This window comes from Prionailurus bengalensis, chromosome C1 (assembly GCF_016509475.1).
Source record: "Prionailurus bengalensis isolate Pbe53 chromosome C1, Fcat_Pben_1.1_paternal_pri, whole genome shotgun sequence".
Lineage (NCBI taxonomy): Eukaryota > Metazoa > Chordata > Mammalia > Carnivora > Felidae > Prionailurus > Prionailurus bengalensis.
In genome coordinates, this window is record NC_057345.1 from 144,831,333 (window position 1) to 144,857,167 (window position 25,835).

At 34.9% G+C, this 25,835-nt stretch overlaps 1 protein-coding gene across 3 annotated transcripts in view; it reads left to right on the forward strand.

Annotated features, from left to right (window-relative positions):
• Window positions 1-25,835, forward strand: part of GALNT13 (polypeptide N-acetylgalactosaminyltransferase 13) — a 550,480-nt gene that overhangs the window by 12,271 nt on the left and 512,374 nt on the right. For all 3 annotated transcript variants that reach the window (XM_043576749.1, XM_043576748.1, XM_043576751.1), the window contains exon 2: window positions 25,393-25,463. The gene's annotated coding sequence lies outside the window, so the exon portion shown is untranslated. The remainder of the gene's footprint in view (window positions 1-25,392; window positions 25,464-25,835) is intronic.

Consider the following 25,835-nt stretch of genomic DNA (forward strand, 5'->3'; position numbering starts at 1 on the left):
GGTTGTAGAATTTCCCTGCTCCCTGGCTGGGGCAGGTGAGTGTGAATTGTTGTGGGATTCTCCTGCTCACTAACTGAAGTTAGTGAGCTGAGCCATTGTGATATTTTCTTGCTCCCTGCTGAGGCTGGCAAATGTGAGTGGTCATGGCATTCTTCCACTCCCAGCCTGAAGCCAGTGGGGTACAGATAAAGCCCTCTCCCATCATATTTTCAAAGCCCACGGACATGCACACATACATTTTCTAGCTGTCTTTTTGAAGTTAGCAACCATGACCTACTCCCTACCCTCTCCAGATGCTTCTAAAGCCAGCAGATGCATACAGTCTATAAAGGGGGAGACGCTAGTGGCCAATGGGACTGGCATTCCTGAGCTCCTTGGGAATGCAACACTTGGAAAGCCAGTTCTTGGCAGGCAGCCACCTTCAGGGCACTGCACAGACAACAGACCAAAACACAAACCCAGTCTTCCTGTGAAAAAGGCCTCTCAGCCTGGAGCTTCAACCAGAGGGAAACGACTCAGACTTCATGCACGTCTATAGATTAAGGAGGCACTCCCTTGGGATGTAAACAGGGAAACACCATCCTTGCATTCCCTCTTGCCCTTGTTACAGTGTGACAAGGCCTTCCAGAAAAGAACTTATAAACTCATCTGGAGCTCTGATTTTTGGAATTGTCACCCAGGGACACCTCCAGATCTCCTGGCTTAGAGACCACCAGGGATTATGATTGTGGCCCCACAGGGCTATATGTATTTGTATACTTCAAAAGCTGCTGTGTGAGGGTCTGACTTTCCAGTCAATCTGAAACTAGGCGCTAAATGAGATTCCTTCCTTTGGACCACTGACAGCTCTAGCCACACCCTCAAAAATGGGGGAATATGAAGAATAAATCAGGCAAATTTAGATGGTCAAGGATTTGAGAGACAAGCAAAAGCTAGGGCAAGGTTGAATGAGAAGTTTCATCACCTCCACAAGGCCACTCCTTTAAGACAGAGAGGTAGCTGTTTCACCTCATACATATAAAAAGAGAGTCAAGGAAAATGAGGAAACAGAGAAATATGTTCCAAACAAAACAATAAGGGAAAACTTCAGAAAAAGATCTTAATGATATGGAGATAAGTAATTTACCTGATAAAGAATTCAAATTAGGTGCGCCTGAGTGGCTCAGTTGGTTAAGTGTCCCAACTTCAGCTCAGGTCACGATCTCACGGTTCGTGAGTTTGAGCCCCGTGTCAGGATCTGGGCTGACACCTCAGAGTCTGGAGCCCACTTCGGATTCTGTGTCTCCCTCTGTCTACCCCTCCGCTGCTTGCACTCTGTCTCTTGCATTGTCTTAAAAGTAAATAAAACATTAAAAAAAAAAGAATTCAAATTAATGATCATATAGATGCTTACTGAGCTCTGGAGAAGAATGGGTGAACACAGAACATCAATAAGAAGGAAGAAAATACAAGATAGTACCAAATAAAAGTCACAGAGCTGAAGAATACAGTAACTGAGCTGAAAAATATACTAGATGCATTCAGTCGCAGACTGGTAAAGCAGAACAAATCAATGAACTGGAAGTAAAGATAATAGAACTCACCCAGACAAAGCAGCAAAAAGAAAAAAAAAAGGAAAAGAAAGATAACTTATGGACCTGTGGGACAACAGCAAGTGGAATAGCATTTGCTTTTTAGGGGTCCCAGAAGTAGAAGAGAGAAAGGAGTAGTAAACTTATTGGAAAATAATGGTTGAAAACTTCCCTAATCTAGGCAAGGAAAGAGATATCCAGGTTCAAGAAGCCCAGAGAATTCCAAATAAAATCCAAAGAGATACACACTAAGGTACATTGTGAAGACATCAAAAGTTAAAGAGAGAATATTAACAGCACCAAGAATTAAACAAATTATTACATACAAGGGAACCCCCATAGGAGTATCAACAGATTTCTCAACAGAAATTTTGTAAGCCAGAAGGGAGTAGCATGACATATTCAAAGTCCTGAAGGAAAACAACAAAACAAAACAAAACAAAACAAAAAACAAAAAACAAAAAAAACCTTCCAACCAAGAATATTCTACTTGGCAAGATTATCATTCAGAACTGAAAGAGAGCTAAAGAGTTCTCCAGAGGAGCAAAAGTCACAGGAGTTCATCACTGCTAAATCAACAGATTTAAGCTGAAAACAGATGGCACTAATTAACAATAAGAAAACATAAGAAAGTAAAAATTTCACTGGAAAATATAAATATATATGAAAGGTAGTGGATCAAATGCTTTTACAAAACTGGTATGAATGTTAAAAGAAAAAATAGTAAAATTAAAGCCACAATAATTAGTTAAGGGATACGTAAAATACAGAGATGTAAAGTGTAATATCAAAACATAAAATGTGCAGGGGGAGTAAAAATGTAGCTTTGGAATGTGTTTAAATTTCACTTGACATTAAATTAAAATAGACTATTTGCAGAAGATGATATATATTAACCCATTGGTAACCACAAAACAAGAACTTATAGTAAATACACAAAAGAAAATGCAAAAGGAAAACTAAACATAAGCTAAGGAATCATCAAGCCACAAAAGAGGAGAGAAAAAGAGACTAAATTATCCAATTAAAAGACAGAATCATTAAAAACAACAACAAGAAACAAACAAAAACAACACCAGTCTATATGCTGCTTACAAGAGACTCACTTCAGAAGTAAATACACACAAAGACTGAAAGTGAAGGGATCAGAAAGATATTCCCTGCAAATGGAAACAAAAAGAAACCCTTATCAGATAAATTAGACTTAAAACATTCTATAATAAAAGACAAAGGGGGCATTGCATAATGATAAAGGGGTCAATCCAGCAAGAAGATATATTTTTGGAAACATAACAGTCTTCCAAGAATGAAACTTGAGAAAATAGAAAATCTGAATAGACAAATCACTAATAAGAAGATTTTGAATAGTAATGAAAACCTCCCAAATATGAAAAATCCAAGACCAGACTGCCTCAGTGGTGAATTCTACCATTCAGAGACTTAGTACCTATCCTTCTCAAACTCTTCCAAGTAACTCAAGAGAAAGGAAAGCTTCCAAACTCATTTTACCAGGCCAACATTACCCTGACACCAAAACCAGACAAGGACATCATAAAAAAAGAAAATTAGAGGCCAATATTCCTGATGAGCATAGATGCAAAAATCCTCAATGAAATATTAGGATATCAAGTTCAGCAATACATTAAAATTATCATATCCCATGATCAAATAGGATGTATTTCAGGTATGCAAGGATGGCTCAACATCCACAGTCCATCAAAATGATACACCATGTTAACAAAATGAAAGCAAAATACTATACAATCATCTCAACAGATGCAGAAAAAACATTTGATAAATCTCAGGATTCATTTACGATAGAGACTCTCAACAAAGTGAGTCTAGAGGGAACATTTCTCATCATAATAAAGGGCGTATATGACAAACCCACAGCTAATATCGTACTCAACTATGGAAATCTGAAAGCTCTTCCTTTAAGGTCAGGAACAAGACAAGGATGCCCAGTCTCTTCACTTTTATTCAACATGGTAGTGAAAACCCTAGCCAGAGAAATTAGGCAACAAAAAGAAGTAAGATGCATCCAAGTTGGAAAGGAATTCGTCAAACTGTTACTATTTGTAGATGATATGGTATTATATATGGAAAATCCTAAAGGCTCCACCTAAAATAGCCTTTTAGAGCTAATAAATTAATTCAGTAGAGTTGCAGGAATGAAAATCAGTATACAAAAATCTGTTATGTACACTAATCACGAATTATCAGAATGAGAAATCAGGAAAACAATCCCTCTTATACTCATTGGTAAAAGATTGGTGGTTGCCAGAGGAGAGGGGGATTGAGGAAGTCAAATGGATGCAGGAGGTCAAGAAAGTACAAACTTCCAGTTAGAAAGAATAAATTGCCTTGGAGTAAATTCAATGAAGGAGGTGCATGAAAAGTGTGTAAGTATAAAAGAAACTGAAGAACACACAAATAAATGGAAAGGTATTCTGTGCTCACATATTGGAAGAATTGCTATTAAATTAATATTAAAATGACCATACTACCCAAAGCAATATAGATTTAATGCAATCCCTATCAAAATGCAATGGCTTTTTTTTTTGAAACTTGAACAAATAATTCCAAAATCTATATAGAAGCACAGAAAATTCTGACTGGCCAAAAACAATCTTGATAAAGAGAAAAAGAGCCAGAGGTATCATACTCCCTGATTTCAAAATATTCTATAAAGCTGTGTAATCAAAATAGCATGATGCTAGCTTAAAAACATACACACAGATCAGTGGAACAGAATAGAAAACCTAGAAATAAATCCGCCTATTTTTGGTCAATTAATTTTTGATAAAATGGATAAGAATATACAGTAGGGATAGCACACTCTTTTTAATAAATGATGTTGGGAAAACTGGACAGATATATGCATTAGAATGAAACTGGATTACTATCTTTTTTTTTTAAAGTAGGCTTCAAGCCCAGTGCAGAACCTGATGTAGGGCTTAAACTTATAACCCTGAGATCAAGACCTGAGCTGAAATCAAGAGTTAGATGATTAACCAGCTGAGCCACACAGGTGCCTCATTATCTTATACCATGTACAAAAATAAACTCAAAATGGATTAAAGACTTTAATATAAGACCTGAAGCCATAAAACTTGAGGAAGAAAATATGGACAATAAGCTTCTTGACATTGGCTTTAGAAATCTCTTTTTGGATCTGACTCCAAACGCAAGGGAAACGAATGCAAAAATAAACATATGGGACTATATCAAACTAAAAAGCTTCTGCACAGTTAAGGAAAGAAGCTACAAAACAAAAAGGCAACTTACTGAGTGGGAGAAGATATTTGGAAATCCTATATCTGGTAAGGAGCTAATATTTAAAAAATATAAAGAATTTAAAACTCAATAACAAAAACAATCTGATTTAAAAATTGGCATAGGATTGGGTCGCCTGGGTGGCTCAGTCAGTTAAGCGTCCGACTTCGGCTCGGGTCATGATCTCATGTCCATGAGTTCGAGCCCCACGTTGGGCTCTGTGCTAACAGCTCAGAGCCTAGAGCCTGCTTCAGATTCTGTGCCTCCCTCTCTCTCTGACCCTCCCCTGCTCATGGTCTGTCTCTGTCTCAAAAATAAGTAAACATTAAAAAAAAAATAAAAATTGGCAGAGGATCTGAATAGCCATTTTTCCGAAGAAGATGACTGCAAGCACATGGAAAGATGCTTGACATCGCTATTCATGAGGGAAATGCAAATCAGAATCATACGGAGATATCATCTTACACCTATCAGAGTGGCTATTCTCAAAAAGATAAGAAATATCAAATGTTGGTGAGAATGTGGAGAAAAGGGAACACTTGTGCACTGTTGGTGGGCAAGTAAATTGTGCAGCTACTATGGAAAGCAATATAGAGGATTTCAAAATATTAAAAATAGAAATGCCATTTGATCTAGCAATTCCACTCCCAGGTATTTATCCAAAGGAAAAAAAACCACCAATTTGAAAAGATACATGCACTGCTATTTTTATTGCTGTATAATTTACGATAGCCTAAATATGGATGTGGAAACAGGCTAAGTGGCTATTGATGGATAAATGGATGAAAAAGATGTGTATGTATGTACACATATATACATACATATATACATATATATACATACATACATACACAGTAGAATACTACTCAGACATAACAAAAAGTGAAATCTTGCCATTTGAACCAACCTGGATGGACCTTGAGGGTATTCTGTTACGTAAGTCAGAGAAAGACAAATACCACATAATTTCACTTATATATGGAATCTAAGAAACAAAACTAAACAAAATCCAGTCTTGTAGGTATAGAGAACAGATTGGTGGTTGCCAGAGGAGAGGGGGATTGAGGAAGCAGGAGGTCAAGAAAGTACAAACTTCCAGTTAGAAAATAAATAAATACCTATCAAAATATATTATATTATATTATATTATATTATATTATATTATATTATATTTATTATATTATGTACAACATGGGGAATATAGTCAATATTGCGTTAACTTTGGCAGGTGACGGTTGGTAACTAGACTTATGGTGGTCATCATTTCACAATGTATACAAATGTTGAATCCCTATGTTGTACACCTGAAACCAGAATAATTTGCATATCAATTATATCTCAATAAAAACAAGAATTAATAGATAATTCTCAGATTTCTGAAGAAAGATGATTTGCAACTTAAATTACATATCTGCTCAAAATGTCAATCAAGTGCAAGGGTAGCATAAAGAAATATTTAGACCTACAAAGACTAAATTTATTTTCCACAAATATTAACCTTTCTCACAAAGTTACTTGAAGTCCAATTCCAGCAATGTCTAATTAAGAGAAAAGACATGGCATGCTAGCTATGAAGTAATCCTGAAAGGCAAACAGCTTAGGTTGCTCCAGTCTGGTATAGGATTAGTGTAAAAAATGGAGTGCTTAGGTCAGTGAGAGTCTCTCTGACAAAAGGAGGCATTATAAAATATTTATTGTTCAAGATGTATTTGGAAAGAAAAGAAAAATCGTGCCAGGGGAAAAAATAAAGGTAGTATCTCCAGGAAGAAGAAAAGGATAGGCAAGAAAGGAAAATAATCCTACAACTTTAGGGGTGCTTGGGTGGCTCAGTCAATTGAGGATCCAACTTCCAGTCAGGTCATGATCTCGCGGTTTGTGGGTTCGAGCCCCATGTCAGCCTCTGTGTTGATAGCTGGCAGCCTGGAGTGTGCTTCAGATTCTGTATCTCCCTTTCTCTCTGCCCCTCGCCTGCTCACACTCTGTCTCTCTCTTTTTCAAAAATAAATAAACATTAAAAAAATCAAACATCAAAAAATAAACATTAAAAAAAAACATTAAAAAAATCCTAGAACTTTAGTTAGCTCTTAAATGAACATAGTTTTATGTTAATTAAATATAAATGGTGTTTACTCGTTCTAAATTTTTAGTATCAATATTTAGATGAAATGTAGAAGATAATCAGGACTACAGAACAGAATGCAAACATTATCAGCAATGATAATGTTACAGTACACATAAAAATGGTGGGGGCTGGGCATTTGGTATGGGGTTTGGAGAAAGCAGCAGGAAATAGTAGGGATTGGAAGATTAGCTTAATACCAAGTGGGGTGAACAGACAGTCTACAGTTGATGACAAGAAATAGCAGTGACGGTGTATTCTTTAAAGTTAGAAAGAAAACCAAGAGGAGGAAGAATGAATATATTAGGAGGAGGAGTACAGAGAAGTGGGGAATGTGGCATGTGAGATAATTTAGATAATGTCCAAAACACTTCAGATACATTTGTTTAGTTAAAGTATGCTTTGATTTGATTTTTTAAAAATGTGGCTGCTTTTGGGGCGCCTGGGTGGCTTAGTGGTTAAGCATCCAACTTCAGCTCAGGTCATCACCTTCACAGGTCATGAGCCGGAGGACCGCGTCCGGCTCCGTGGTGACAGCTCAGAGCCTGGAACCCGCTTCAGATTCTGGGTCTCCCTCTCTCTCTGCCCCTCCCCCCACTTGCACTGTCTCTCTCTCTCTCCTTCAAAAATAAATACACATTAAAAATAATTTAAAAAAATAAAAATGTGGCTATTTTTAAATGGTTACATACTCTCAGATTTCCACAAATTCCAGTTACTTTCTTCTGTTAAATCACCCTGGTTCATAGAGACAGTCAATCTTTTTATAAAGTCTGGACAAATTTAAGAGTTCTGTTGTAGAAGTAATAAGCAATTAATTATGGTTGCCACTGGGGAGAGGAACTGGTTGGGCTTGAGGGAGGGGGCTGCACTATATAAAGAAATAGAAATACCGAACTGAACACTAGCACAGTAGCATGCATCCCTTAGGGAATTGGAAAGATCACGGGGCCAAGAGAAGAACTGGATTCTAGTGTGGATAAAATCCATTCATAAAGTCTGTAGCATGCCATTTCACTTTTCTGAAGTTCAGTTTCCTTATCTTTAAATAAAGCAACTGGTATGAGCAAATACCTGGTATCACTCTATATCCTAGTGTGTATTTTTTACAAAGATAGGCCTATTATTTTCTTGGAGAATGAAATGAATTTTTCTAGGTATGATAGTTCTTAAGACTGACTCAGGCTTCTTGCTTGCTCTAGCTCTTTATTAAAGGTGTAATTGCCTTTTCACCAGTGGTCCTCATTCTCCTTTAACTTTAGTTTTTGCCTTGTGTCTGACTGAATTGATCACTCAAATCAGAATCATACTCTTTTATACAGTTTTGTTAATCTGGAATAATCACTCCCTAGATAGAGTCGTTTCGATAGCATTTTTATTTCATTACGCAACGCTTTATTTTCTTATAATTAAAACAATGTATTTTTTTTTTTTTGCTGATGTAAAGATGCAGAGCATTACCAGAAGCTTCTGTAAAAGATCTTATCTTCATTCCACCTCTGTTTTCCTGACAAAAGGAAATATTTTAATGACACTAAGCAATAATTTTAAACAACTTTTTGTAGTGGTTTCCAGATATAGATGGTAAATTTTATAGTCCTCTGTGTCATTAAATTATACCAGTTACTGTGATTACCTAATGTGTCTGCAGACTCACAGAACTGATAGATGAAGGATGGGCATTTCACTGTTACACAGATGTGAGAATATTGCCCTCTTAGATTGGCAGCTGCTCTTGAATTTCTCCCTGCATCTTATCATTTGGCTAACATTTTAGTTTCATAGCTAACCAGAAATAGTTGCTGTAAATAAAGTTGGTAGCTATTCCTAATGAATGTGAGAACACAGATGCGTTTCACAAGAAATTGCTAACCTGCTAGTTGTTGGAAGAATTGTGTGTGTGTGTGTGTGTGTGTGTGTGTGATATGTGTGTGTATGTGCATATGTGTATATGTGTGTGTGCTTTAGCATCTTCAGACTATGAACATCAGTTCAGGAAACCAAAAGAAAATTTGTGGTAGTGAGAGAGACAGACAAAGTCGGAGAGAAAGTTTCCTAGTTTTCCTCCATAGCTTGGAACATAGGTAACACAAAAATGTACTGTGGAAAATTAAGAAAAAAAAAAACCTTACTTTTAATTGATATGTTAAAATATAGTATTTTTATGGTATGGAAGGATAGGGGATTCTGAAGTGAGAAAAGTCAAATTAACCATGAGACATTCTTTAAAGCTGTGAATATCTGGTTTCTGTGGACATCTTGTGATTACAATCTCTTTTTACCATTTTCTGAGTGATCTGGTTTTTGAACAGTGACATAGGTGCAGTGAGAGCTGCTTTGTCCTGTTACATCACTGAGTTTCATGAATCAAGGGTCTGTTAAATTCCCTTTTAAAGGTAATGTTCTTGGCAATTCATTAGAACATTTAAATATATGAACTAGCCCTTGATTGGAAGGTAGAAAACATATAGACATTCAAGTTTGGAGGAGGCAATGAAACTTGGTTGGGTTAAAGGCACAAGTCTGACTGTGGGGCTTGCATAAATACAGTTCAAAAACTATGACTCATCCAATTACTAACAGAATGGCAAATGACAGTTACATAGCCTCTATGGAATTTAGTTACCTGATCTTAAAAATTACAGTAATAGAAATAATAGCTAACACTAATACAACCTAGGTCTCTAATTGGACATGAGGTTCTCTTTTAAGAACTTTTCATAGGATTAGCTCACTTTATTTTCACAATAGTAAGAGCTAAATATTTATTTTCACCCACCTAAGTATTTTAATATGTTTCATGAGGGTTTAGGTAGCATGCATGTAGTGTATCAATTATTGTTCTTGGTATTTAGCACATGCTCAACAAATGCTAGCTATTATTAATGCTATCTCCTGTTCCAGGGTCCTCTACTGGCATTTAGCATGACAGGTGCCTAGTAAATCTGGCCTGCTTAACCAGTTTCCAAAATAAAATGATCAAACCTGGAATTGCTATTGTAAAGAATAACTGCAAAATCAGATCCCAAGAGACAATAAATAAATAGGAGTCAAAGATAGGATTGAAGCCAAGTAAAACAGAAACCCAGTTAAACTGTATTAGCAAAATATTTAGAAATTTTATCTAAGAGAGAAGAGAAGGTAACTGTGTGAAGGCAAAAATACGTCATGATGAATAGCATATCATAATATTGTACAAATTGTTCATAGTGCTTAACACTGAATGGCTGCTTTGCAGAGAGTGCATCTAGCTTAGCAAAAGGGTGGGAAGCTTCTTCTATTTGCTTTATTTGGAAAATTCCAGTGTCACTGCTGATTTTTGTTAGGTGTTCTTAGTTAAGTTGAGCAGTCGTCCTCCATTTTCCCTTTAGTTTTCTGATCAGCTTTGACTGTGTTATTATTTTTGTTTTCTGGAGGATGATCCTAAGAGAAATTGAAAGGTGAGAGCTTAGTTTGTGTGTGAATCCGAAAAATAGTAAAAATTTTAAAATGTATCGCCTTCCGAGCCTTAGCGCCTGAATGAAAAAGATGTGACATGTTATTTTTTGTGCTTTTGAGTTTCATATTCAATATGTGATGTCTAGTTGTTTTAATGATTTTTTTACCAAAGGTAATTGGAGGTTTTCTATTCTTTTTTTAATTTAGAAGAACACATAATTTGAAATAGCAAATTGTAATTGATTTCCCATTTAGACATATTTGAATACCAATTTTCTTATCATATGAAGAAAATGTGTTGTTTTAAACACTGATAGTTTGTCATTTCCTCTACAGTAATTTGAACAAACGATAATTGTACATAAATTAATAAACTACTGATAGGAATCTAATGGTGCATCATGCTGTTTTTGATTTATTTTGGAATGATTTTCAGACTGTTGAAATGTTCCAGAACTAATTGTTTAATGTAACCTACAAGTTCCTTAACTGCAAAAACATGTTCAGTAAAATAGAATAGTTATTTTTAAAAAGTGACAAAGGACTAACTTACATTATGTTTTGTGAGAGTTAATTATATAAGTGGTTTTATAGGTTATTAAACAATGTATGTGTTTTATGTGTTTAAGAATTCATTTTACATTACAAATAATGATATTATTAAAATAATTTTTTTCTTAATTTTTTCTTATTGTGATTCAGACAGTTTTCTAGTGCAGCCTAGAAATAATGTTGAGTCCTCAGTTTGTATTTGCTTAGTACTCCTTTTTCCTCCCATCATGATGTTTTCTGTGCCTCCTGAATAATATTTTGAAATTGATGAAAAAGAAAACTTTATTATCAGCTTCAACAACCCTGTAAAGAATTTCTAAGTGAGAAATATTTAAAATCAAGTTATAGCTCCTGTGATGTGTGGGAACCATGTATGAGGTTAACAGTTTTCAATAAAGTTTACATTAAGTCACAGACTGTTGGTTTTCTTGTACTGTTGTGTCTATCGGCCAAGATACTATACCACCCGTAATTACTTTATAGTGTGATAGTCCACTGATAATTAACCTTGTAAGCTTGCTTTATGATCGGTTTTCATTTTATTTAACAAGTGTTTTGGAAGTTAGTTACTCACAAAAAAAATTCCCCATCATTATAAATATAAAACCAAGGTATAGGAAGGAGAGCAAAGACTGATTTTACAATGCAGTTTTAATTAACTCTAAATCAAAGATATATCCTGTACTTCCTGTTTCCTGTCATAGGACAGGGCTAATGGCTACCGTGTGTGTGTGTGTGTGTGTGTGTGTGTGTGTGTGTGTGTGTGTGTTTTTCCCAAAGGGCTTCTACTGAAAATTGAGTGTTTGTTTCTATGGGTTCCCTGGATGTTTTGAAGTGTGACCTCTGCCATCTTGTGCTTGGGTACCACTCAAGCTAAATATAAGTTACTGATCTTATTGTTTGATAATTCAGTTTTGAGTTTTTCGCCAACCTTAAAACCATGTATATAAGGTTATATATAAAACCTTATATACCTTATGGTATATACATATACACACACACACACATACATACATATATGTCACTTCTCTCCATAATAATACACCACGCCTAAAACTACCACATTAGTCATTTTTAACTGATGTTTTCTTTCCATCTATTTTTTAATTCATATATTCATTCTATTTATTATATGTACATATTACATATGTACTTAGCACTTGCCATGATAAAATTTACTTTGTGAATTTAATCAATATGTATTATAATCATCTGTGTTTTATTACTGTCTAAATCTCATACACTTTTAATTAGCCAAAGGGCTATTTCTCACAAGAACTCGATATATACAATTGTGGGCCAATAAACTGTTGCTGCATTTTAATACGGAAATACCCTTGATTAGTGCATGAAATGACTCCTTCTTAAGCAGTCAGTGTACATAATTAATAAGTCTAGCCAGTGGTTTTTGGATCCATTTATTTTAAGGCACCATGTAAATGGTGCAAGGTCAGGTGCTTCCAAAATTTCATTAAGGGGAACATACTTACAAATGAGTTTTCAGCAATGGGTTCATGTTCACTGCATGCAATTACTGAGTGCTTTTGCAATTCTAAAACCCTGGGGGTCCCCTAGGCAAAATCCCTTTTTCTCTGCATCTGCTCTTACTGCTTCCTGTCAAGTTTCTGCCTTCCTGAAGTCTCATACTATTAAAAAGATCATTTTCTCATTCTGGCTTCTGAGGATTATTTCCTTATTCAGAGATGAACATCTGCAGAATAGAGCTGCATGTTTTCATAAGGCCATGTGTTCTAACAAGAAAGAGCCTCGTGCCATAAACAAATATAATTATCATCTTTATGTATCAACATTATAAACTTACAATTTATGAGTACATTACTGTGTATTGGTATTTTGTAGAAATTTTACTTTTTCTTCTCTGTGTTTTTCACCACTTGTCTTCATACCATGTTATTCATGACTGTATTTTGTAGGAAAACATTCACCTCATTTGTTCACATACCACTGAACAGGGGCTTGAAGGACAGTGAGGTTCTTTATATCAAGAATTGCGATCTGATGATATACTTGGCTGATTGCCATCAAGCAACTCATTCAGAGGACTTAAGAATTCTGATGTCACACACTATATATTAGTCTAAAGGAAAAAAAATTCACACTGCACCCCAATTTCTAACTTTTTCATGTGTTAACTTTCTCAGTCTAGGTTCATACTTTATTAGGTGTTTTATGAATTCTTACCTTTTTCTGTTACCCATATATAGATCTCCCTGTGCAAGGCTGCATGTGCACGTTGAATTGCCCAACACCAATGAAAAGGAAAGCAGGAAAGGAAAGGAGCTAGTATCCGAGAACTGATGGCGTGTCATGGTTGGCCCATTTCTCCTTCCTTTAAGCACCTGCAGTCCTATGGCATGTTTTGCCTTGGACTGCTTCACTAACCTTGGCTTTTAGCACTGTTAAAGTCAGATAGAGCTGAGATTTCCTTTTTTCTTATAACAAGTCTCTGGAGTGAGATCTGGTCACTGATATTTATTCTCTGACCCTTAGCTGTGCTTTTCTTTGAAATGACTAATCAAGGATTGTCCTGCATATCAATGCTCATGAAGCATTCAATGTAAGTACATGTATTTTTGCCTGTTCCTATAGTTAAATGAAACCTTTCTTCCATCTTCGTAAATTATAGATGTATATCTACATCTGTCAGTCTTTGATAGATTATGAAATCCAAGAAGGCAGTCCAACACAGTTTTTTTTTTTGTGCTGCACCTAGCAAAATGTCCTACACAATTAAGTCCCTTCTACATGCATTTAATTAGATTGCACATGTAAGGATATGTCCCCTGGGCCTTCCAAAGCAGTAGATGCTACTTTGGAAAATGACGCAGACCGAAAAGGATTTAGGTCACTCAAATTTTTATGGTTTTTCCAGTAAGATAGTTGAAAATGCCTTCTCACTGTGCTATGTTAATATCTTCCTTGTGATTTTTTTTCTCTCAAATTCCACTGTCAGCCAGTCAAGATTGTGCACTTTATATACTTTTTTTTAAATGTTTATTTTTGAGAGAGCGAGTGAGCGTGCGCACGACTGGGGAGGGGCAGAGAGAGAGAGAGATACAGAATCTGAAATGGGCTTCAGGCTCTGAGCTGTGAGCACAGAGCCTAGCGTGGGACTCAAACTCATAAACCGCAAGATTGTGACCTGAGCCAAAGTGGACGCATAACCAACTGAGCCACCCTATATACTTCTTGTTAAATACATCGGGTGTTTGAAATGGCAGTGTTGTTATGATTTTCGCCATTGTGGCCTGAGAGTTCTGTCACTTCTGTCATGTATAAGAATTTGTCTAGATCACTTTTCTTTTGCAAGGGACAGAAATTAGAGTTTCAAGTTGAGAAGGATCTTGAGGGGTGATCCTGTCACCCTACCTGCCCTCAGTCAAATTTGTACCTAATCTAAACCCAAGACTAACGTGCTTCTCTAAAGAAAGCTCCCCCACACCATCCAGTCCATTGCATTCTCCACGTTGTCAATGGAGGGATCTCTCTGCAATTTTGAACATGTCATTCCTGGGTGTAAAACCTTCAAAAGCTCTGCAGAGTAAATGTCAAATCCCTTAGTGTATCGTTCCAGATCATTCATAGAATTCTATCCCAAATGACCTTTGTAGCTTCACAGTTCATCTTTTAAACCCTCCTAACCTATTTTCAGGACTCTCTGGATTCTTTCTGTGTTATTTGGATATGTCATCGATGTCCATGGCAGCTTCTTAGCTCACACTGCTTGTCAGCTTTGAATTGCCTGTCCCCTCACACCAAGGATCAAATGATACTTCTTTTTTAAGGAATTTTTTCAAGTCTTCAAGCCAGAGTTATTCTGTTCTTTTTTTTTTTCTGTTCCCATAACACTTTTTGACTATTGCTGTTGCTAACTTACACCATGTTATCATAGTTAATTGTGTCCTCATCTTGCTCCCATTTTAAATTATGTGCTTCCTCACAACAGAGGCATTGTATTTCTTATTGTTCCCCCGAGGCTTACCAAAGTCCATAACATAGCTAGTCATTCAATAAATGTCTTGAGAAATTGTTAAATATTGATTCAGTGGATAAAGGGTTATGAGTTTAATGATGCTCTATTTGAATGAATCTTTGCGACATTCCTGGTATCTTTTTCTGGAATATGATGGGGATATAAAAATATTAGTGCAGTGTATTCCAAAGTAATCAGCACAAATTTATCAAAATCATGGATTCAGAAGTGTGCTTAAAAACCATTTAATTTCAGCAACTAGCCAGTAATTGAGGTCTCTTTCCACATTTCTGAAGTATGGATTTTTAACTTTTTCTCGAACTCTTCCTTAAGCCCTTTCTTGGGACAGCCCATTCTGTTTTGGCATTTCTCACAGGAAGAGAACCTTTCCTTGTGCTGAGCTTCAATATGATTCCTTTTAAATTTTCTCCTTGGTCTTATTGGTTTCAGTTATGCTTTGAGGGAAAACAGAAAACAAATTTAAACTGCTTTCTGTATTGTCAGTTCCTCATATGGGAATGGCATTCAGGTTTCTGCTATATATTCTTTTTTTATAAGCTGAATGGCTGCCCCAAAACATTGTGTGTGTGTGTGAGTGTGTGTGTGTGTGTGTGTGTGTGTGTGTGTGTAGCCAGAAAACCATTGGAAATAATTTTAATTGGAAGTAAGATAACTTGCATAGATAAAGCTAGAGACAGAGACAGAAAAATAGATTATCATAAAAACAATTCACATTCTGGTCAGTATATGTTTACATATATAATTTCACGTAAATAAATAAAAGATGTTAGGTTATTGCCTCATACTTCCAGATTTTAGACTCTAGAATGATCACATTTTTTTTCTTGGTTATCTTATTGCTATGCAAGAGATTGTCCTGAAATTTATTGGCTTAAAGCAACAGTTTATTCATAATGTCTCATAGTTCTGTGGACTGACTGGGCTCAGCTGGGAGCTCCCCACTTGGGCTCTCTCATGTAGTTGCCATCAGGTGGTGGCTGAGAGTGAAGTCCTCTAAGGCCAGATGACCTGGATGTCCAATATGGTTTCTTTGGTCACATGTCTGATGCCTGATTGCTCCTCAACATGGTAGAGTAGCCTTCACTTTTTACACGGCAGTTGAAGGCTCCAAGGGGCAGAAAACAGAAGATTCTAGGCCAGTGAAAGGCCACACACAGTAATGATACAGTATTTCTTCTACCATATCTTCTTGGTCTAATGAGGCATGGAGTCTGCTCAGATTCCAGGAGGTAAAGTTATACCTTCATCTCTTGAGGGGTGGGATGTCAGGGTCACATAGAAGAGCATGCTGGATAGGAGATGTTGTGACCATCTTTGGAAGATACAACCTGCCACACCATGTATTTGGATGGTGTGGTTGAGGTAAGGATGCATTGTCTACAAATTTTAACTAATTCTCAAAAGAAGTTAATACAAATGTTACATGCTTAAGCAATGACATAAAGCATGAAGAAAAACACAAATATTGACCATAAAACATACAGAATAAAACTAACAATCACTACCTAAAGTTCATCATATATTCATACCATATTTCTGATTGGATCTCATGATTTGAAAGGCCTCAGTTCTAAATGTAGATTCAAAGATGTTTAAAAGAGTCTTTGTTTTTTTTAAAAATAACTAGTATCTAAACAATTTTTCGTTTCTGGAAATTCATTTTTAATATGTAATGTAATCTCTTCTGCTATTAATGCTATTTCACTGTTTGGAATTTAATTTTAAAAATCCTTTACACACTTAAATATAAACTATTCAATATTTCTTTTTATGAAATATAAATTTCTCATTTGAGTCATTATTAAGGTATCCTAATTTCCTAAATGTTAATTCTTTCCATTTCTCTTCTCTGCACTCCTTTAAATTCTTCTTCATTTTAAGTATTATTTGGCATATGAATCTTAATATTTGGTAATCCATATGCTGGTCAAATAATCATTACATCCATCACAGAGAAACATTTTCTTTATTCGTATCTGAAAACTCTTAGATGATAAGCATCACTTAGAAAGTGTAGCCAGTGTATCTCCCACGTAGCCTAAAGAAATTAGTGATTTATTTTTTCCTCACGACATATGAAATCTTAATATTGGTAACCCAAGCGTGATAAGATGGCTCTGTCATGTCACCAGGGGGCTAGGATCCTTGTAGCCAGCCGAAGATTTATGTACTCAAAACAGCTGCCCAGAGTTCTAACAATTTTATCTACATTTTAGACAAAAGCCAAAGGACATAGAAGTGAACGTAATAACCAAGGAAGGAGAGAATAGATATTGGGGAGGCACCTGACAAGTCCAGCCGCATCACATTTTAAAATATATTTTACTAACTTTTTGATGGTTGCATCTTATTATGCCCTACTTTTGTCTATGCTGGTCTCCAGCTCTTTCAATGCGAAGGTTTTGTCTGATTTATAGCGGTGCGTTTGGTTCTTATATATGTACTTTGTTGCTTTTGTTCCCTCTGAGTTTTTGTAAACTAGTATTCTTTCTTTTTGGATTATAACATGATGTATGTTTTTGCAGAAGATTTGCAACATTAAGAAAAGAATGAAAGATTAATACTGCTTATATTTTAACATCATTCAGAGATAACGATTAACATTTTGCTATATAGTCGGTCAATCTTTCTGAATTTTATATACATATATGTAAATATATATTTATAATTATTTATGCAGTTTCCCCTTTATTCATATTATTTTAGAAAGTAAATTGTTTTAAATATAGTTTAGATTTCTGCATATAAATAAATACTATTTGAGACATGAGTTTTGTGACTACGTAGAATTCTATTATCTGCACAAACCACAACTTATGTAGTTGATGTCTAATTGTTAGATACTCTGATTGCTTTTAAATCTTTACAATAGTAAATATTATAAATTGCACTGATGACATTCTCTGAACATCGATCTTTGCCTGTATCTCTAATTGGTTTAGAATAACTTCATGCAAGTGGAATGGGTCAAAAGATAGGGATATGTAAAGGAAAAGGTAAAATTTCTGCAGAAACTAGAAAATGCTAAAGTGAAGGGTATAAAATATGCCATGCTTTACTGTGTGTTTGCTGAGAGTGGGGTGGAGTGAGTTAAGCAAAACTGTTTTAGCTTTCAATTTACAGGATAAAGGATCTAAATTTTCTCATCTCCATTAGACAGCAGCAGGTGATGAAGGAGAAGGTATTCAAAGCTCTTTGAATAGAGAGACAGGTAAAAGGCACTTTGCCAGTTCCTTGAACATTCAACGAAAAAAAAAAATGACGGGAAAACAAGAGTTGACTTGGTTTAGGAAAAGGTCTTGACTTCTCCCAAACTGGGCAAATACAGAAGAGGGATAGATAAACATTTTTCACAGCATACAGACTATACAGTGTAGACACACTGTCAGAAATCAAGGCGCGAAGGTTCCCAGGAAGTTGGTCAAAGCATTACCTATGCATTTAACCCTGGAGTATAGACTGGATATGGAATTATGTACTCATATCAGTTGGTTAATGGTCTTCAGGAGAATTACATGGAAATAATGTACAATATTCAGGAGCTTCTGATTTGTCATGCTTTTCATGATTGAAATTATGGGATGATTATTAAGTTGTATCTGCAATAGAAATTGTGCAAGGGAGTTAGCTTAGGGTTCTTGAAGGCCACATGAAAGTGTAGGGAGTGGGGAATGATCAAGAGAAAGAGAGAGAGAAGGAGACAGGGAGGGAGAGAGAGGGAGAGAATGAGAATATACTAGTGATGACTTTAGAAGTTATAGATTAATCACCGTGATTTGATATCTAGGAAAATAGAGGAATAAATAAAAAAGGCAGTTGATGCTCACACATCTCAAAAGGGCAGAACAAATGGGAATAACAACCAACATGATTTTGAGAGGAGTAAATCACTCTGATTTAATCTAATTTTATTCTTTGACACAAGGACAAGGTTTAAATATGAGAGGAGACAAGAGTTCGTCACTCTTCACTTTGGTAAAGTTTAGCTTTTGTCTCACATGGCATGTGAAGGGAGGCATAACTTGTGATTGTCAGCGGCTCAGTGACCTGCCAGGGCAGACCAGCGAAGACTTTAGAAGGTTGATGGGTGCTTATATTGAATGAAATTGGTATTAATCTCCAGAATTAAAGTTAAAAGAATATAAAGTATGTAATCTACAGACCAGAAAGTTGCTAAATCTGTAGGGGAGCTGCAAGAATCAAAAGTGAACACAGGAAGAAAGAAGAGTGGCTGCAGTAAATTGAAGATTGGTGCAAGCCATCAATTAAAATGACACTTGAATTAAAAAAAGGTACTATTTAGTGTAGTAAATGTAAATGGTAATAGGTCATGTAAATAAAATGACAGTATGCAGACATTCTGACACAATTCCGTAATTAGAAATGAGACACGGAAGAACTGCTTGGATTATTCAGGGGACCCTGCAGTGAGTCCTGCCTTCCCCTTACCACCTTGCCATGTGACAAAACAGTTACAAGACTGTAATGCATGTTTGTCTATTTGTACTTATATTCCTTCTTTAAGTCCTATGAAGTACTTGATTGTTGCTTTGTAAGAGAAGGAATTGTGTTAAATCCTCCAAAAATAAATAATTATTTAATTGAAATGTTCTGTTTTTTTTTCTCATAGAAACAGTTTTTTAATTTCAAGTCAAATTTTGCGGTAACTTCTTTGAAAGTTCTACTCAATATGTATAATACCAAGAATGCGTGGAATCAATTCAAGACACGACAATATGAAGAACTAGAGCCAAGTCGAGTTATAAACAGACAACAAATACTATGTCAGGACCACCCCTGGCCACAGGGATTATAAAATATAACCTGACTGTGTGGTTCAAATATGAAAATTGTGCACATATGTATTAATAAAATATGTCAAGTATTATTAACATAATTGATATATTAATGAATGCTATATTATTTAACTTACTATATTAACATATTAATAGAGTAAAATATTATCAAGTCTCAACAGCCTCATGCTGTTTGACTTAACAATTCCCTTTCTATGTATTTTAGCCTAAGAAAACAATCATGCTCTGGCAGAAGATATATTCAACAGTATACAGCAGTGTTCTTATTTTTAATATTTTTGGTAACAGATGTGAAAAAGTACAAAATAAATAATGGCATGCATGGGATATCAATCAGGAAAATTGTTCTGCATTTTAATGATAAAAAGCATGATATTGCTACAGAAAGAAATTCACAAGTAAAAAGAGAAATTAATTATAAAATAATATGTATATATAATTCTTTAAAGAATGGTCTGAAAATAAAGACAGAATAGTTATACATAAAATATATTGTTTATGGAATTAAGGTTGATATTATTTTTAATTTTTTTCTGAATTTATAAAAAATAACTTGGTAATTTTTTATTTACCAAAACAACTATATAAGGAATAACCACTTATACTGATACCCTTTAAATACTATCTGATAATCTTTTTCTTTATTTTTTTCCCTTTAGTTGTTGATGATCTTTTTTGTTAATAAAATTTCATTATTTAACTTTACTTTTGCTGGATATAATATTTTCTGTACTATTTATGTAAAACCCAAAGCTAGACTCCAAAATTATTTTCATTCTGCTCTATTTTATGTATTAATATGCAAATACAAATATATAAATTGTAAATAAACAATATTTTATTTTAAATATAGGAGTATTTAATATATAAATTATATATCAACATAAAATATGTAAAATGAAGGAGGATGTATATAGAGAGATAGATAAAATGGATTTTTGTCATATTAGCTGTCCAAAACCTGGCCAATGATTCTGTTTATTTTTAACTTCTTAATTTTTTTCTTGATCTGAAAACATGTCATTGATTTATCTGTTTGACCACTTTTTTGTAATCTCAAAATATCCTAATGAATGTAAAACATTTATTTACTTCTACCTTTTTTCTCTAATTTAAACTTTTGATATACTTTCAAACATATAGAAAATTTGCAATTATTGTACCTAAGACCCAAATGCTATTTGTCCAGATTTGTTAGTTGTTTACATTTTGGTCCTTTTTCTTTATTATTTCTGCTTGCTCTCTCTCCATATGTGTGTGTGTATGTGTGTGTGTATATAGCATAATTACACAATTGTATGTTACATATATGTTATATATGTTACATATATTTTACATATATGTAACATATTACATACACATGTAACATACTTAGCATATATATTTTTTCCCTGAATCTTTTGAGAATAAGTTACAGACATCATGATTCTTTATTTGAAGTATTTTAGTGTGTATTTCCTATGAATAAGGACATTGTCTTACATAACCACCGTAAAATTATGGGAATTAAGAAATTTATTATCAACAAAATACTGTTATATAACAGTATATCTAGGATAATATGTGCATTTGGTTGTCATGCCTTTTAATCCTTTAATCTGGAACATTTTCTCAGTCTTTCATGACTTTGAATTTGAAGATATCTTCAGACTTTCCTCAGTTTGAGCTTGCCTGATGTTCCCTAATGATCGACTTGGGTTATGCATTTTTGGCAAATGTGTGTACCACAGAAGTGATGTGTCCTTTTTAAGTGCATCAGACCTGGAGGCACATCATGTTTATTTGCTCCATTATTGATGTTGTCTTTGATTGTTACAGTGGTCTCTGCCAAGTTTCTGCATTGAACGTTATTATTTTATTTATTTTCCTTTTTTAAGCTTATTTACTTACTTTGAGAGAGAGTGAGTGAGTGAGTGAGTGAGTGAGCAGGGAAGGGGCAGGGGGTGGGTGTAGAGAGAGAATCCCAAGCAGGCTCCATGCTGTCAGCCTGGAGCCCGACGAGGTACTCAAACCCACAAACTGAGATAATGACCTGAGCCAAAATTAAGAGTTGGACGCTGAACCGACTGAGCTACCCAGGTGTCTGTGGAAGTCATTATTTTCCCCATTATAATTAATAAGTGGTTTGTGAGAAGATGCTTTAAGACTATGGAAATATCTTGCTCAACCTCACACTTTTACCCACGAGTGTTTTGCTGATCCACAGGTGTTTTGTTGACAGTTACCTATCATGTTTGCTTAATGGTGATTTTCTAACTCCATCAATACATCTACATTTTGTTAGGTGGCATTCCAGGCAAAGGAACAGGTTTTTCTTCTTCCCTATATACTTTATTCACTTCTGTTATTTATATTTACTATAATGAATTTTTTTCTCTATGATAATTACGTATTTCAATTTTCCACTTGTCCCAGATATGACTATTAAGAACTTCTTGAAGCTGGAGTCTATGTCTTTTTGACATATCCCATCATTTTTAAATGCCTTACTTGTCCCTCAGAAAAAATTGTGGTCACCTTGAAATTTATGTATTTTTGTCTCTTCCCTGTGTACATGTTCTAAAATGCCTGGATAGGTTTTTCACATTTTTATAGTTTTAGTAGACATTCTGAAAATGAGTTTTGTGTAACTTTTAGGACCTTTGCTTTCTTCTTTTCCTCACTATTTTTCTGGACTTCTCAGATCTCTGTAATAAATATAGTGTGAGTTTGAAAGGTAACTCTGTTATAGATTGGTGTTTAACTTTCTATTTGCAGATAATTTGACAGTTTTTATTATTGTCCAACTTCCAGTTATACTGAAGGCCTAGGATTTGTGTGTTTTTATTTGTTTTTGTTGGCTATGTGTGTGTGTGTGTGTGTGTGTGTGTGTGTGTGTGTATTAAATGTTTATTTATTTATTTTGAGAGGGGGAGACAGAGGGAAAACACATGAGCAGGGGAGGGGAAGAGAGAGAGGGAGAGAAAATCCCAAGCAGACTGGGTGCTGTCAGTCCAGAACCCTACACAGGGCTTGATCCTATGATATGTGAGGCCATAACCTGAGCCAAAATTAGGAGTTGGGCACCTAACCAACTGAGCACCCAGGCACCTTAGCTGTATATTTTTGCAGAATGTGTGAATAGTTTCAGATTTAGGTGGCTGGTATTACCACAACTACCCAGAATTTCAGGTCTGTGTTTTTTAAAACATTATACAAAACATATTGACATTTCAAGTTATTTGCAATATGTCATGATGTAACCAGAATTTATGGTTTGCAGATTTTCACCTTCAGTGGTCTGTATTCTCTTAATCTAGTTTATTTAGTTAAATTGAAGGTTTCTTTATTATTACAATTGTTTTATTAAATAGTACACCTGCCAGTCTGTGAAGTAATTTTCTGGAAGATATGTTCATGGTAAATGTAATCATTATTTTAGATTATTTCATTCCTTGATTTGTCCCAATCAGTTGGGTTTATAAATTTCTCCCTCAGCTTTAAAAATTATCAAACATATATTTGAACAAATGGAAATTCAGGTCCATGAAACTTGAAAACATGTGTATAGATTAAAACAAGATAATCAGAAAATAAAATAAAACAGGATAATCAATAATACCTGATTGTAAGAATCCGATGAAATGTCATTATAACCAATTGCCTCTTGTAATGAAATAAGCTTTTTGACTATAAATAAGGAAAGTTCCTCCTCTCCAGTTTCACAGCAAACAGGTCTTACTGTAGTTGGTACATAGGGATCAGGAACAAAATACTTTAGTGCTAGCACATGGCAGGGTAGAAGGCAGCTTGCGAAAGTAGGAAAGAGGCGAGTGTAGAAAGTGTGCACATCCAAGAGGGGCAGCCATTTCTCTGTTCTTGGAGGGTGTGAGCCCAGCCTTACAAAATCTTTGCTCTTTCAAAGAGGGTAGAAATGTGGGTTCTTATGAAAAATCTCCTACTTTAAATAAATAAATAAATAAATAAACAAACAAACAAACAAACAAATAAATGGTTTTAAAACCATGGCATGGGATACACAAAACATGTCAGTAAGCAAGCCAGATCTGGTTATTATATTCCAGTTTGCACCCTCTATTCTGGATACATTGTAGGGACTAGCAGGTGCTGTAGTGAGAAGAGTCTGTGTTAGAAAAGCTTTTGCTGAGCCTAGGATCACCTCTTAGCTGTGTCAAATTAGGCAAATGGCATGATTAGTGCTAACTTCAGTTCTCTTGCCTAGGAGGGTGAATATGCTAAAATCTGAAGAAATATAAGGTCTGGCAAATTGCTAGAACTTTATAATTCTTTTGAAATTATATGTGAACCTGAATTTGTATCTTCTATTAAGCTCTAAGTTTTACACTTACAAAAATGAAATTATAAACATGCATAGCTTCTTAAAAGTGTCTTCATTCACTTTTGGCATTTAACTGTAAATTGCTAACTCTGTCTAGTCTCCTCTTGTTTGAGAAGCTTTGTGTTGAGTATTAGTAAACTCATCCCTTCTTGGGCCAGGTAGAGGTCCATGTCATCTTGTCTTCCATTCACTAGAGTAAGAAAAATGAGACTTTCAACTCTGAATGCCTCTTCTGCTTGTCAAACTGTTGATTTGATTACACTTGGTTTTGGTGAACTCAAAAAGTACACGTCCCTCATTAGTAAGCTCATATTTCTGTTCAGTACTGTAAACCAAATCTCTGTGGGCGGAGATTCTGCTGGTCATTGAGAATGTCACTAACGATGCTTGCTACTTAAGAGGATTTTTATTTCTACCTTCCATAGTGTGTTTGATCTGCCTGAAATAACACATTGTACTTTAAAAGGTTACATATGTCATCAGGTTGTGTTTGGTTTTGTTTCCTTTTAGGTATTTCTTTTATAACACACTATACCCAGTAGAATAAAATCCATTGAAGCTGAAAATATTTTGAGGTTTGAAATTAATGCGCTTTTCCCAACACCTCTTCTCTAAAACAACTTAATTACTAGAATCTGATGAACTTTCCCCTTAGTAGTGACCTTCTGAGAAGAAAGAAATGGATGTTTGTGTATTTTTGTAAGGTGTGCAAAAGGCATGCATGCGTTTTTCTCAGTGCGTGGTTTTCAATTAGAATCGAAATGCAATTACAAAGTGAATTGGTGCAATTCTCTGGATAAATCAAGCAAAATTCTTTTCTAACTCAGTGATCGTCATATATCAGACAAAAGTACATTTTAAAAAGCTTGAATTATTTTAATAAGCACCTCAAGTCTCCAACTTAAATTTACTTATAGTTATATCATGCTTTTGAATTGCTTTTCTGTTGTTCTGCCATGTTCTGGGGAAGCTGCGTTTGTCACATATATTCTTGAAGTCAATGTGCAGACTCTTCTTACCTCTTAAGAGTATTATCTTTGACTTAAATACGGGATATTTGCATACAGTTGGGAATATTTCTGAGTATAAATATATGACTATATTGAACTATAATGAACCATTATACTTTCCTAGGTGTATAAACTATATTTTGCAAAACCTTATCTCAGTATGTTTATGTATTGTCTAAGTTTCTGTTGGTCTGGATTAGTTTTTCTGTGACCTTGGCAAATCGCTTACTCATTTGGATTTTTTTCTCTTCACAGATGCATTTTGTAGGAGTATTTTGAAGATGAATGTTTGCAAATCATTTTGAAATTGCCAAACGCCACATACAGTAAGTAATATGTATTTTTATTTTTCCACTCAATTGCAGTCATGCTGAATGAATTTGGCAGTCATAAAAGAACACATTTCTATTTATGGTTCTTGATATTTGTGAATATTGAGGCAAAATGTATATAAAAGATAAAAAAATTGATGAGCTGTTTGCTAGTCTGAATTAAGTTGTATAAATTCAAGATTTCTGATGACAAATTTTACTATTGTTCTACGTATATAACTTGCACATGATATTTCTCACTTATATTTAAATGAGATGTTTTTCTCTTGATCATAAGTTGAGTAGAGTGTAGAAAGCAGATGTTATTAACCAGTGCTGATACAGAAATTTTAAAAAAGAGTATTAAATTAAGTATTAAGATTGGCC